Below are 15,773 nucleotides of genomic sequence, written 5' to 3' on the forward strand. Positions count from 1 at the left end.
CAAAACTATATAAATCGAGTCATTATTCACTTACCATTTATAAAAGTAAGACAAACAAAAAAGTGCTTTTACCAAGCGCAAAACATAAATCTGTAAGCATTGAAACATATGGCAAGCGTATACCAGAAACGATACGATTTTACAATAATACTATGTACGGTGTAGAGATGACGAATCAGATGGCCAGAAAATACTCAGTGAAATCAAAATCGCAAAGATGGCCTGCGCAGATTTTCTTCAATATTCTTGACCTGGCTGGAATCAACTCAAGAGTTTTATATAGAGAAACAATCGACAAAAACATCTCTAGATAACAATTTTTATTTTAATTAGCTGAAGAACTTGCCGAAAGAAGATTTTCAACAGGAGCAATAACAAAGCAAAGAATAAACTATTTTTATGTTTTTTAAATTTAATATATAAACTATTTTGAATCATTAATTGAAAACAATTGTTTCATTCATGTACCAAATTGGCCTAATTGATATATTTTTCGCTAGACTTAGTAATATATATAACATTTTAAAGGCGGGTCATTGGACCCACTTTGGTAGGAATAGGAATACATAAAGTATCGGTAGGTTTAGTGTTAATGAACTTTACTCTTAAGTATCATACTAATAAATCTGATCGTAGTGGAGCTGGTTGATGTTGTTAACTACTTATTTAGGGGCAGAAACCCCATATACCACTACAAGTATTGTTTTATTTAGTGATAGTGAAATAAACGTTCAACTACAATCTTTGGTAAAGCAGGTAAAAAGCGTTCACTGAATAAATGTTAGTGCGTTAATAAATGTAGAGAAAATATTATTTCCAGTTGTGATCATGGAAAAATACATACACATATGTATATAAAGTGCATTTTGGATTTACCCTGCTTTAATCGCAAATGTATAGATTAAGCCCCAGTCAAAATGCAGAGCTAAAGGCTATGCGTGATGTATTTTGTAAGTGTATCCTGCTAAGAGTGAATTTAATTGTGGAGGACCGGAAGTTTTTCCAAGCATTGAGGCAATATTGCCCATTGCTCTTAAGATCAAGATAGAGGAATAAAGTTGTAGGGACGGACAGGTGTGATTAGTAATTTTTGATTGTGTGGTCGACCACATAATTAATCCCAAAGATTTAAAAACTAGTACATATAATTTTTAAGAAGAATAAGAATAAGAAACTATTGTCATATACATATAATATATTTTACACGGCTTTTTTACACAATTTTGAAATAACTCGGTTCACTAAAACATTTATTAAACAAACAAAACTTAATTCATAAAAGGGTGTCTTATTAAGAAAAAAATGTTCGTGTAAGAGCCACAAGTATATTTTATAACTAACCAAGTCCAACTGTGCGTTAAAAGTATTGTATAAAGTTTCGCAAAATGAATCATCCAATTTTGTTTTGAAATCATTTTTTTTATGTATATAAAAATTGTTTTGAGTGATAGATACATTTTTATACCTCTACGCACTCCGATATTCTGCTTATCTGTTTGTTTACTGCAGTTGTCTAGTTCACAAGTGTTAAATATGTATAAATAATTCGCGAAAACAAAACTAACAGAAGCCGGTAATAATTTGAATAAAACACGACAGGTGGGCTGGACATATGTGTGATATCTACTGATAATCGCATTTTTGGCCTTCTCATTCTTCTTAATTGGCGCTATAACCGCTTACGCGATTTTGGCCGAATTTAACAAAGCGCGCCATTCGTTTCTTTCTCGTGCTAATCGGCGCCTGTTGGCGCCAACAAATGAAGCTAAGTCTTTCTCCACCTGATCTTTCCAACGCAGAGGAGGCCTTCCTCTTCCTCTGCTACCACCAGCTGGTACCGCATCAAATACTTTCAGAGCCGGAGCATTTGTATCCATTCGGACGACATGACCCAGTCAGCGTAGCCGCTGAATCTTTATTCACTGCGCTATGTCAATGCCATCCTAAAGCTCATACAGCTCATCGTTCCATCGCCTGCGATATTCGCCGCTGCCAACGTGCAAAGGTCCAAAAATCTTGCGCAGAATCTTTTTCTCAGACACTCCAAGCGTCACTTCATCGGATGTTGTCATCGTCCAAGCTTCTGCGCCATACGTTAGGACGGGCATGATGAGAGTCTTGTAGAGTGTTAGTTTTGTTCGTCGAGAGAGGACTTTACTGCTCAGTCCAAAATAGCACTTGTTGGCAAGAGAGACTCTGCGTGGGACATTGTTATCGGTGTTAATGCTGGTTCCTAAATACATGAAGTCTTTTACAACCTCGAAATTATAACTGTCAGCAGTGACGTGGGTGCCGATACGCGAGTGCGCCGACTGTTAGTTTGAAGACAGGAGGTACTTCGTGTTGTCCTCGTTCATTTCAGGCATTTTTGGCCTAATCCGTAATATTTATTTATTTAATATAATGAAATATACTTATAAATAAATATATTGCATATTTGTGGCAGCACTAGCAACAATGCCTTCAGCTGCTAATAATCCGTAATAAATGCGCACGCTTGTTATGAAATAGCGATGAATAGTTGTAAAATTTACTTTTTTCCTAATTTCAACTTGAATTTTTATGTTTTGTAATAATGGACCGCATTTTCACTGTGTACTAATTTTAAATTTTCTTTGTAAAAAAAATTAATTGATTTGGTATTATAAATTCTCATTTTATATGGATTTCATTACTATTTATTTTGCACGGTTTTTTGGGAAAATATTTCATCTTACGCGATTTTTTAAAGTCGTGGACTTTATCCCCAAGTTTACCATATGTCGCATGTATTTTTTTATACGATTTTTTATTTTTTTGTTTTTTAGGAACGTATCTACCGTATAAAAACATGCAAAAAAATCCGAAAATCTATTTTGTATGGAAGGCGTGACACCTTAGGGTGAAAAACTTCCAAACTTAAACATTTTTAATCTTTCTTATACTAAAAAACACTATATAAAACTCAACCTAAAGGTAGAGTAATAAAACTTATTACTGAATTTTGAAAAGTACATACAAATCACTGCCACTCTAATACTAAAGAATTGGGATCACATTTTATGTGATATATCACCCCAGTATGACTTCAAGAGGTTAAATATATCAATATTTGAAGAAGCTTTATTATAAATAATAAGCTAAAAATGTATCGAGTTTCTGAAGTGCATGGATTCTCCCAAATGGTACGCTAATCCATATAAAATTAAGTAGTTGATATTGAAGAGGAGCATTTTAAATTTTTCACAGTTTGATATTGACTCCAACTATACCAGTTACACACAAGTACTGTTATTAAGAGCTTTCATCGACCTTGTATATACCGACACGTACATAAAAGCCTCTACATAAAAATGTATATAAAGGGTGCTTTTTTTGCTGTGGAGAATCTTAAATGCAAGAAATAACAGAAAAATGCTTTTAATTGCACCATGACACAATCCCAAGGGACAAAATCCCAATTTCTATACCACACTTGTGTACAAGAGTATTTTAATTTTTTCCCGTAAGGTTTGTATGTAGCAGCATAAATAAACGGGATTGATATAGACGTACATATAAAATGCTCAGAATGATGAGACGAGTCGATTTAGCTATGTCCATTCGTGCACACAATATTTCGAGAAAAACTAATATCTTTTACCGAAACTCGTTGGGCAAATTACATATAATGAATTTGAAATATAAATACGACGCAAATAAAGATAAAAAATAGGCGGTACACTTGACTTAATAGGGCTGGCCCAACCTTTGTTGAATGAACTCCTCCCCACCTCATACAGATCATAAATAAGGATCTCAAGGATTGGATATATGCTAAGACAGACTAAATAACTTATATGATTTTCTTGTCCGATGTATATAATGAGCAATTGCCTGTACGCAACCGTTCGAGACCCACTGTGGGTATGAAACACCAAAAACAAACCATGTGCCATGCGGAGGCGGCCTTAAACTGTAGGCCCCTTCATCCAGACATGCGCCGCTAATTGGAGGAGGAGCTTGGGTGTATGCCCCAATTATATATACAAGAGAGGCAGAGTCAGCTTCAATGGCAGTGGTTTGATACAAATTTAGAATTTTGATCGTTTTGGGAATCTGGCAATCCATTCATAGTGACACAACCCCAAGTAAAAGAATTTATAAGTACCATAGTTTATGTCGTTATATAAGGAGTGACTTTGTCCCAAAATTTTAAATTGGATTTAAAATCGGACAATGCCACAGCAGTTTTTAATATCCACGAGAGTGGCTTTATTTGAAAGCTAAATTTATAGCGTTATTGTTTGAATATAATATCAAAGGCCCAATTTTCACATACTGATGGAAGTAAAACAGACCGTATTTCAGCAATAACGCATCGAATATTATCTTCCAAGGGCTTAATTGTGTGTTTATCGGCGTAAGCATACAACCTTACATATCCCTAGAGAAATTAATAGGAGTAAATTCCCACGAACAAGGACGCCAGTGATTCCATCGGTCCATAAAGCGAACTAAACGGTGGCTTTCCTAGCTGTAGTGGCGTTTTAGAAATGACTTGTGAGCGAATTGAACAATGTTTTTCAAAATAAATTTGAACAATTAGCAAACCCTGCTCCGCCGAAGTTTATGAAGAATTGATAAGACAAAGTAACCTCAAAACAATCGATAACTGTCAAGCCGGCAATTAAAAAAAACACCCTTTATATTAACATAAGTGTGCTTAAGCATAAATGTATATTCATATATACATTTATAATATCTTATAAGTAAAAGGATTGAGCTACACTCAAGCTGACGAAAGGCATTGTACATAGAGTAGTCAGATACATTGGAACAGTCGCATAAGTGGCGTAAAGAGTACGAACTTTTCTCAGAAAGTTTGGGAACCGGTTTACATGATGCTAGCAAATTTTAAACTTCCAAACATAAATGTACATATACCTATGCATATAATTACGTACTTATATACTGGCACATAGATATGCGTGTAGTTATCTATGAAGGAGTACATAAAAAGCGATTACAGTACATTCATTGGTATATGTATACTCGTACATATGGTACTTATATTGGAGAGTAGCTTAAACTAGTTTTACATTGTATTTGTCAAAATGACGTAGAGTTAACTACTCGACCAAACGAGACTCGTTTGCTTATTTATGCAATACATCACATTTTTTCATTCTGTTTCAGGGGTCCCTAGATACATAATATGCATATGTATGTTGCATATTAGAATAATTATATTATTTTATTGTAACCTTCTCTTTCATACATATAAATATACCATACATATACTTATGTACTTATACGAGTAAATGTGAAAGTTTGCAGTTTATGAACTTCTAAACCATTCGTCCGTTTGCAATGAAATTTTGGCAAGTATCATAGTTCCAAGCATGGTTCTGGGAAAGTTAACGAATTTGTTTGGACCCGCTGTTGTCGCGATATTTATAGAAATGTCATTTATGGTTCGATTTAGTTCATACTCGGAATAATATATACGTATTTTTTAAAACGAAGTGTTTTGCGGAAAATTGATCTGCTACGTGGCTAAGATCAGGTTTGTCTCGTACTCAGAATTCGAAAAATCTCATTTATGACCATTTATGACTTCTACTTGGAGTATGTTGTATTCAAAATGTTACGCAAAAAAATAGACCCGCTGGCAGGCGCTGTAGTCGATCTACTTCAAAAAATCATAACTATAGCCCTATTTTTTTATACTTGGGATATGTGCAATATACATGGGTATGTATTCATGTACATACATATGTATCTTAACCACTTAAAAATAGTAATGAATGCTTCTGTACTCGCTGGGTGGAGCTGTGATCGACAAATTATGAAAATACACATTTTGAACATAAATAAATTAGCGAAAAATAAATATTTTTGGGGAGTTTGTTTGGCTCCATTAGATCTCGCTGCAGTTCAGATAGTTATATTATAGAAAACATAACAATGGTCCTATTTATCAAAGCTCAGAATTAGAAAAAAATCTGTAACACTTTGAAAATTTTGTTCTCGCTTGGACACGATATATGATATGAAAGGGAAGAGTTAAGGATATACATACATATCACGGGCACTGTTTAAGTGTTTAAGCGCCCATAGGTAAAAAATTGCGAATGCTATTTCAATCACAATGAAAGTACTCAGTTGAGTGAAATTAATTTTCTTACGAAGACGTATGAAATGAAATTGACGAGAATATTGTTTTTGAAATTTTGCAAATATGGGTTAATAATATATATTTTTTTCAACTCCATTTATTATATACAAACTGTCATAAAAAACAACATTTAGTATTAGTTATAGTTACAATTAAAAGAAGCTTAGCTTTGCGTAAGAACATCAAGCGGAGTTCATTACATAATTGTGCACACTATATAGTACGAAATATAAATATGTATATAATTTCATACGTTTTTACATTTTACATTTTAAATCTTTGCATTAATTCATTAGCATACATTTTTTTAATCTTTGGGAAGTGAAGTTGTTATTGAAAAGGTTAACTGCTCGAGGATTTGAATGAGTGGCAAGCCGTCTGCAGTCTGATTCTGCTGATTTCTTCGTAAACTGCCGTAACATTTAGATCTCGGTGCAATGCTTCGTTTCGTGCAAACTGTGGTGCATTGGCACATTTGCGTAACATCTTTGACTGAAATCTCTGCAGCATTTTCAGGTTTGATTTTGAGGCCGAGCCCCATATTTCAACTTCGTGCGTCCATATTGGTTTAAGAATTGTTTTATATATCCGGACTTTATTGTCTAGTGGTAATGCTGATTTGTAGCCAAGTAATCAGTAAAGTGAACGCAGTTTCAGCCCGTGAGACGTGAATACCTAAACATTTGGCATTATCTGGGCGTTGTTTAGAGACACGGCCGGACTTGAGCCGTAGCGAAACGTGAAGGTAATCTGCATAGATTTGGTTTTGTGAGCTTTTATACCCCCCGTTCCAACCAGGAACTACCACTGTTGAGGTTTTCTTGCAAGTAAAGGGTTTCCCAATAAGAGGTATTATTTTGATATTAAAAAAAAGCTATTTTTTAATATAAATGATCAAATGTTTATCTATACTAATATTATAAAGAGGAAAACTTTGTTTGTTTGTTTGTAATGAATAGGCTCAAAAACTACTGGACCGATTTTAAAAATTCTTTCACCATTCGAAAGCTACATCATCCACGAGTAACATGGATTATATTTTATTTTAGAAATAGGGCTCGAGATATAGGTCAAAACGTGGACCCGGGTAACCTTGGGATGTGTATGTACAATGTGGGTATCAAATGGAAGCTGTTGGTGAATGCTTTAGTCCAGAGTATCTTTCATGCCGCTCCGTGACTAGGGTCTCGAGATAGAGACCACAACGTGGACCCTAGAATGTATTTGTACAATATGGATATCAAATGAAAGCTGTTGATAAGTGCTTTAATACGGGGTAATTTTCATACCTATTGATGACTGGGGTCTCGAAATATATGCCAAAACGTGGACCCGCCGTGTCTTTGAACCGAATTAAACCAAACTTACACACATTGTTAAGTAGGTATTGAAGATGATTTCCGTAGAGTTTGAATACCTATTGGTAGATAGGGTCTCGAGATATAGGTCAAAACGTGGACCCGGGTAACCTTCGGACGTGTATGTACAATATCGGTATCAAATGAAAGCTGTGGATAAGTGCTTTAATACGGGTTAATTTTCATACCTATTGATGACTAGGGTCTCGAAATATATGCCGAAACGTGGACCCGCCGTGTCTTTGCACCGAATTAAACCAAACTTACGCACATTGTTAAGTAAGTATTGAAAATGGGTTTCGTAAAGTTTGGTTGTAATTCGGAGCACTGGCAACGGGTACAGCGTTCTTTTGAACCAGCCATAATGTCGCTTACTTTTTTAACGGTTGGGGCGGAACTGAACTGTCAAATTGACAGTGTGAGTTACAATGTGTCAATATTTCTTTCTGATTCGGATGCCATAAGGAAAAAACGTAAGTGCAACATGTAAAAATTGTTTGTGAATTTTTTTGGAGTGGATTTTGGAACAGTGAATAATTTCTTACGAAATTTGAGAATTTAATGTGAAATCCGAATGAAATTATGTGTTCGTGGAAAAAAAATTTTTTTTCGTTTTTGTTTTTGAAAAATGTAAAAGGATAATGATTAAAAAAGCTGCAATGCTTAATAAAACATATAAATTGAAACGAAAAATTCATGGATGATCAGGAAAAAGACGATTGTTTATTCATATGCGTTGATTTGAAATTTAAAAACAATCTTCTTTTTTCCTGATTTTCAATTTATATTTTATATTTACTCAAAAACAAATAGAAAAACAAAAAATATTGTTTATGCCAAAGCGCTTGAATTAAGAATAAAGAAATAAATAATATGAAAATCATATATTTTCTGTTCTAAACCATATCTATTCTATTTTAGTGTGCCCAGCGAAGGGGGCCGGGTTTGCTAGTTTTATTATAAAGAGGAAGGTATGCCGCTAATAGTGGAAAATAACGTCAGCTAAATGGCCACCATGACCACGCTTACAGGACAATATCCTTTTCATGAAATTTCCCATAACCGCATAGCAAAGTGGCTGCCCTATGTCTTCGATAGCGTCACGAATTCCCATCTGGGCTATTGACATATACCTTCTCTTTCACGTGGCCCCAAAGAAAAGAGTCACAAGGTGTTAAATCACAAGATCTCGGTGGCCAATTGTGATCACCTCTTCGAGAGATAACACGGTCCGGAAACTTTTCCCGTAAAAGATCAATGGTTCCGTTGCTTGTGTGGCACGTAGCGCCGTTTTGTTGAAAATAAACGTTGTCCAGATCAATACCATCTAACTCCGGTCATAAAAAGTCGTTAACATTATTATTATTATTGGAAAACCCTTTAGATAGTGGATTTTGCAATTGTTAAAAATAACAATATAAATTTAAAATTAAGTTCCCCAACTCGCTATCACTAAAACCATAGTAGAAAAGTTACGACTATGAAGAAATTGGTGTCACTAAACCCACGTGAAAGCGAAAATATTTTAGCTATACTGAATTATCACACACCGATGTTTCGAAATCAGCTATCACAATAAAAAAAAGGTTAGGTATTTTGTGTTGTGATCGTGGCAATTTAAAATAAAATTGTTGAATAAAATGATTTTCTCACACTGGCTATTGCACTTGAGGAGGAAGAATATTCAATGAAAAAATATACAATGAACGATTTGATTGAGCCTTCTAAAACGCCTATACGCTGGATAAAGCCACTGAATGAATATATATATTTTTAAGTAAAGCCTAGGTAAGTAACGATTCCAGAACTGAAACACCACATTCGGATCGAGATTACTGAACTCAATGTGATAATGTGTGAGCGAGTCTTTGACAATTTTAATTCTCGTATAACAGCTTATAAGCGTTCTCGTAGTGGACATTTAAATTATCTAATTTTCATATATAATTGAATAAAAATAATGAAATCTGAAAGAACCAAACTTTTACATATTTTATTTTGAACCAACATATAGGCGCGTCTTTTGAAAAACCCTTTATTTCCTCCATTTCATTTCGTTGTTTATGTGTTTGCACAAGTTTGACGTTTAGATGAAATTTCCTATATACTTCCTATATACTCTGCAACACTATTAATCAAACCACGTAAATATTTCAACTCGAATAGCTTATTTTTGTTGTTGCTTTCCATTTAATTCGCTCTACTACCGAGCGGTTGTAGGTCCGTTACAAAAGAATGTAGCTCATGTACATATATATTGTCGGGGCGTTTCGCTGTTGTCCCTTATAATTGAAGGCCTCACATTTTATGCCGCCTCCGAATGGTAAGTCGTGTGTTTTTATTTTGCGAAATTTTTCGGTGGCATTCCCTCCCAATGTGTGACTGCTATTAAATGGAAAAGTTTTCTATCATTTGATGTTTTAAGATTACAATGGAACCTGGAAATAAACTGAATGGTGGTCACACACAAACCGACACAGTTGAAGCTGACCCTTATCGGGTGTATGTGCATATGTATACAAATGTATGTTCATGTACGTATATAAATGAATAATTATGTTGGCCCCATGCTTCTTTAAATTAAAATGTAGGACACGCGACCCACTTTTCTCCAAATTCCAACGCGAAAATTTGCGAACAAATTCGGATACCTTATTGACATAATATCGGCAGAAGTTTATTTTTCTTTGCCTACATATGTTACTTATGTATGTGTAAGTATGAAGTACGTTTAAGGCCTGCGAAAACAGGGGCGGTACGGAACTGGGCGATATAATCCTGGACGATACGTGATAACGATACACGCAAAGCCACTGCAGTGTTATTGTTTGCTAAAATAAAGCATATTGGAGCTGTATCCCAATTTGAACTAAGTGGTAATATGAAGTAGTTACGCAAGTTTACAGCTCGAAGAAAAAACGTTAAATAAAATGTAAAATAACCAAAATGCTTGGAAGAGAAGGGTTTCGACGCAACGGGAGCAGTCACGACACTAGCCCACTAGCCAGTTCTGCTGAGTCTAATCTCAACATGCTCAGGTGGGAGAATACGCAACCACCAGCGCAGAGATCCGAAATCAAAATAAACGGGTACAAATGGGTTAGGCCAAAGGCGAAAATCTCTACCGTAAAAGTGCCTTGTCATCGTCATTCCTAAGTGGCATAAAATTGTAGGCTCCTCCCCTTGTGGAATAACATTAAGATGCCTTTAGGTTTTAGAGCTAATTTTATGTAGAATTCTAAACTGCTAGGAATGATTCTGGAAAATACAGTAGCAAACAAACGAGGTTGAAGGTGTTGGACAAATGCTTCGTTAATATAGGGCCCGCCATCTATCGTTACGGATTTGAACTAGGTATTATTTGAAGAATGGTAACACTTAGCTGTCATCTGATTTGACAGAAAATTAGTTTTATTCTTCCGCTGAACGAAAATGGTTGTGTATATGGTCAAAAAACGCTGGGAAATATTGCGACATTACTTTGAAAATCGTGGCTACTTGCCACACAGCGAATGCTACGATCAATCTTTTGCGCACTGTCTTCGAAGATCGCATTATCAGCCGAAATTCTGATATCCTTTGGCCGCCTCGGAGCTGCGATTTGACACCGTTGGATTATTATCTTTGGGGTGCCGTCAAAGAAAAGTGTTATGCCAACAAACCAGCAACAATTGATGCACTGAAGACCAACATACGCGATGTCACCGACCGATCGTATGGGATGGTGCATGGCTAGCCGAGGCAGCCATATGAATGAAGTTGTATTCCATCATTAACCGGAAGGATTGTACATCAAAATAAAAAAAAAACAGTTTGGAAAAATATTGAGTAGTTTCTTTTTTATAGCATTTTTAATTCCGTAAAGTTATATGGCGGACCCTGTATATAGTTATTTATATATATATATATATTTATATTTATACTTGTAGAAGATCAAAACCTCGATACAACGGAAAATTGATTATAAATATGCATTCGTTCTTTGTTTATTTCCTGATTAAACAATAAAGACAAACATGCACTGTTTAGATTTTTTGTTGATGAAATTTTGTTTCACTGTATAACTCAGTTTTCCATAAATCAAAACAAGACTGACAATATGCCCTCAATGCACTATATTTCGTTATGTAGAGGCTGTTCCGTTTGTTGTTAATGCCTAAAATTACTTCGTTATATCTATGGAGCATTTTTGTATGGAATATTTTGCAACAACAAGGTTTTTTCTGGGGCAAAACATTGTGTTACAGTGAGTTTTTCGTTTTATCAAAGTTAGTCATACGCGGTTTTACTGTTCATATTCCCATCTTTGACATAATCCTCTGAATCGTCCTATCCCCGCTCGATAGGCCATAGGAGTCAGAATACTTCTTTTCAGTTTGACAATAACGTTTTTAACTATCTAGCCCACGTTGGCTAACGATACTATTCATTGTCCACCGTTGTCATGTTGAATCTCAATCCCACTGGACTAGCAGCATCATAAAATTGTGTATGGTTATCAACGCTGTGATAGTCCTGTAGAATATCGATCGTTATCAGCTGCTTTAATTTATCAAATGCCTTTTGTGTTGTGTCCCATTCCATTTCTAAATGGCGTTTTTCTTTGTCAAATACAGAAGGTCACTAAGCCAAAGAAACTGAAGATTTCCGCTGTCATGGGTCTTCGAAATGGTTTAACAGCAATCAATTAACCTTCAGGGCATAACTTCATTTTTATTTAGTCGATCATCAAGGAACTTAATTTTACTATCACAAGACAGAGTTTAGAGTTACGCTCTTTTCTTCGATGACTTTTAATATTATTGTAGTTCCCTGATTTAGTTCCCCCTAAATTTGGATGAAAGTTTGTCAATTTTTTATAATTTTTGTATAAAGTCTAAATGGTCCAAACTAGTCAAAATGTTGAGGGGCTACTGTTTTGCGGAAGGAAAATCGTTTTAGTAAGGAAAATCGCACGGAATTTCTACTAAGACAAGTGCAAGTGCATGACTTCTGCAGAAGTTGTCTAGACGAGGAAGAAACCATATTGCACCTTCTATGCCATTGTCCTGCTCTATCCAGACGCAGATTTACCATTCCGGGCAGATAATCCTTGAATGAATAGGAAGATCTCAGCTCTGTCCGAATAGGATCAGGCTATGAGCCTAAGTGTGTCCCACGGTGGGTAACCGCTTCAACCTAACCTAACCTATACGATTTTAGTTTTTAAGAGTTATTTGCTTAAGCATAGTACTACAAAAGTTCGCGTTTCACGTGAAATGGCTGCCAAAATCCATGCAAATTGCATTGCCGTGAAATTTCTGACATTTGGTTTGTAAGTAAAGTGCCTAAGTTCAAAGTTCGAAGTCATCGCAAGGAGTGTAAGTAAATCATTAAATTTTTTTTCTGTCAATATATATGTGTGTTAATTTGTTCAAAAACACTTATATTACCAAAATTTTCCAATTGGTTCTGGGACCATGTTCATAAATTTGCCGTTTCTTTTCATTTGTCAATCAATGTTGCTAGCAACATTTCACCGCAAGCCAAATACAAATACATGTTGATGGCGAAATTTCACGGCTGTGAAGTTAGTACTAGCCTTAAGAAATAAGTAGATGATGAGATTAAATGCCATATTGTATCACGACTTTTCGAATTTCTAATTATTATGTGAGGATCGGACAAAAGGCAATTTATTACATATGTATTAAACTATGTTGATGTAAATTGTTATTAAAAAATATTGAAAATTGACAAATTTATGTAGATAAACGTAGCGAGTTAAAAAAAATGGCGTCATCTGGTGGCAGCGATACAGCAATGAATAATCATCTGAAATCAAAAAAACCAAAAATTTAATTAATCTCCACAATAGTGTCTATCGTTGTACGTAGCTGCTTTTTTTTATTTTATTTTATTTTTTTTGACAAAATGGTGGTGATTTGAATTTCGATGTGTGTTTTCACCATTTGTTTGATTTTCAACAGGTCTAGAAAAATAGTTATTTTCAAAATTTTGAAAATCGGCTACGTACAACGATAGCCAATGCAATTACAAAAATTTTGAAAAAAGAAAATTAAAATCGTTTCATTAGTCTTCGAGAAATCGTTGCCACCGTGTCAAAAAAAGTCGTTTCGAGTAAAACGCGTTTGAAATAAAGCATCGTATCGTAAGCGCTACGGGGCCGAACCGACGGGCGCTCACTTAAGTGCACATAGAATCGGGAATAAAGCGAATTTTGCTTTAAAATTTTACCACATTTTCTTGAGTAGTTATGCTAACAATTTATGTAAAAAAAAAAATAAATTTTTTTGAATTCTCACAGTGGCGTTCCCCCTTAATGTTTTACTTTAAGATCATGTATGATATAATCTCTTTATATATGATATAATATCTTGTTTAGCTTCTTAAACGTCCCAATTCTTGGATTTTCCAAAATGACCTTTAATTCTTATTGCCTGCCTTTGACTATTTTAAAAAGTCTTAATAATTTAATCGATGTGAAATGTATCGCTAATAAGCAAGATAAGCAAGAATGGTTGCGATGTTACGACCCCCATCTGTAAAATTTGTGGAAGTGGATAATGAAACTGCATAATTGGCATCTGTTTAAACATAAAACTTGAAACTTTTCTTTTTAAAAGGTATACTAACCTTTCTTAAGTGATTTCTGTTTAGTTGAAAAAAGATATGAAAAAGTTTGAATGTACAAGAATACCATCATCTTTTACACTCTGCAGTTTTTAATTTATTTTCGAAAATGGAATAAACGCAAACTTAATAACCGTTTACTTTTACATAAATACATATAAATAATTAGGAAGTTTAAAAAGTATAATTAAGTTGTAGGTTGTAAATTAAAATTGCACGCAAAGTTGTAAATCATATGCTTCTACATATAATCCGCACAAAAATATTGTACTCAGCAGAGGTGTATTTGCTATCATTTCATTTTCTATGTGAAACAGAGCGTTGTTACAATAATTGTTGAACTAAACGACCTTCCATGCAGCGGTTTTATCTAAACTGCGAAGTTTTTGTAATCAACCAATATAATATGTTAAAATACAATTAAAAAATAGTTTTGTCGTACCACGCAATTTGAGACACTCACTTCATTTGACCTTAAGAATCACGATTTTAAAAATTATCGCATCGAGTTGTTGGTATTACGTAAAGGAACTAACGTTGATATTGACATCATCGGCCTTAACAACCGCGCTGCTAGTTCTGTCTTATCCAAACTGGACTGGTGGCGAACAAGGACAAAACGAGGTACCTGCTGTCTTCAAACAAACAGTTGGGGCACTCACTTGGTACCGGCACTCACGTCACCGTTGACGGTTATAATTTCGAAGTTGTTAAAAACTTCATTTATTTAGGAACCAGCATTAACACCTATAACAATGTCAGTCTTGAAATCCAACGTAGAATCCCTATTACCAACAAGTGCTACTTTGGACTAAGGCAACTGAGTAGTAAAGTCCTCTCTCGACGAACAAAACTAACACTCTACAAGGCTCTCAACATGCCCGTCCTAACGTATGGCGCAGAAGCGTGAACAATGACAACATCCGATGAAGCGACGCTTGGAGAAAGATTTCTGCTTGAGAGAAAGATTTTGCGGAGGATTGGCAACGGCGAATATCGCAGGCGGTGGAACGATCAACTGTATCAGCTTTACGACGACATATACATAGCTCAGCGAATAAAGATCCAGAGCCTACGTTGGGTGGGTCATGTCGTCGGAATGGATACAAACGCTCCGGCTGTTCCACCAGCTGGTGGAAGCAGAGGAAGATCAGGGAGAGAAGGACTCGGCTTCACTTGGTGTGTCCAACTGGCGCCGGTTAGCACGAGAAAGAATCGACTGGTGCGCTCTGTTAAATTCGGCCAAAATCGAGCCAATTAAGGAGAAGAATTAACGATCCAAAAATTAAAAATGTCTGGAAACCGTTCGATGAAGTGAATATACGAAACAAATGAAGAATTTTCCGGAGATTGCGAAGATATATTATTTTAAACACGGATAAACAGCTGAGAGGAAGAACCGCTCAAAATCCAAAATTTTCCAGAGATTTTTGTCCTCCTTGTATATAAGTAAACTAACGAACAGCTGACAGACGTGACGAAATTTGCATAACAAATTTTTGCTTTCCTTTTTGATGAAGGCTGCGATAGAATTGTGAAACACACTGGAATATATATACATATACAAATATATGGCAAACCTCCGAGTGTATTTCTGCCATAAAGAAGCTCCTCATAAAAAATATCTGCCGTTCGAAGTCGAC

This window comes from Anastrepha obliqua, chromosome 1 (assembly GCF_027943255.1).
Source record: "Anastrepha obliqua isolate idAnaObli1 chromosome 1, idAnaObli1_1.0, whole genome shotgun sequence".
Taxonomy (NCBI): domain Eukaryota; kingdom Metazoa; phylum Arthropoda; class Insecta; order Diptera; family Tephritidae; genus Anastrepha; species Anastrepha obliqua.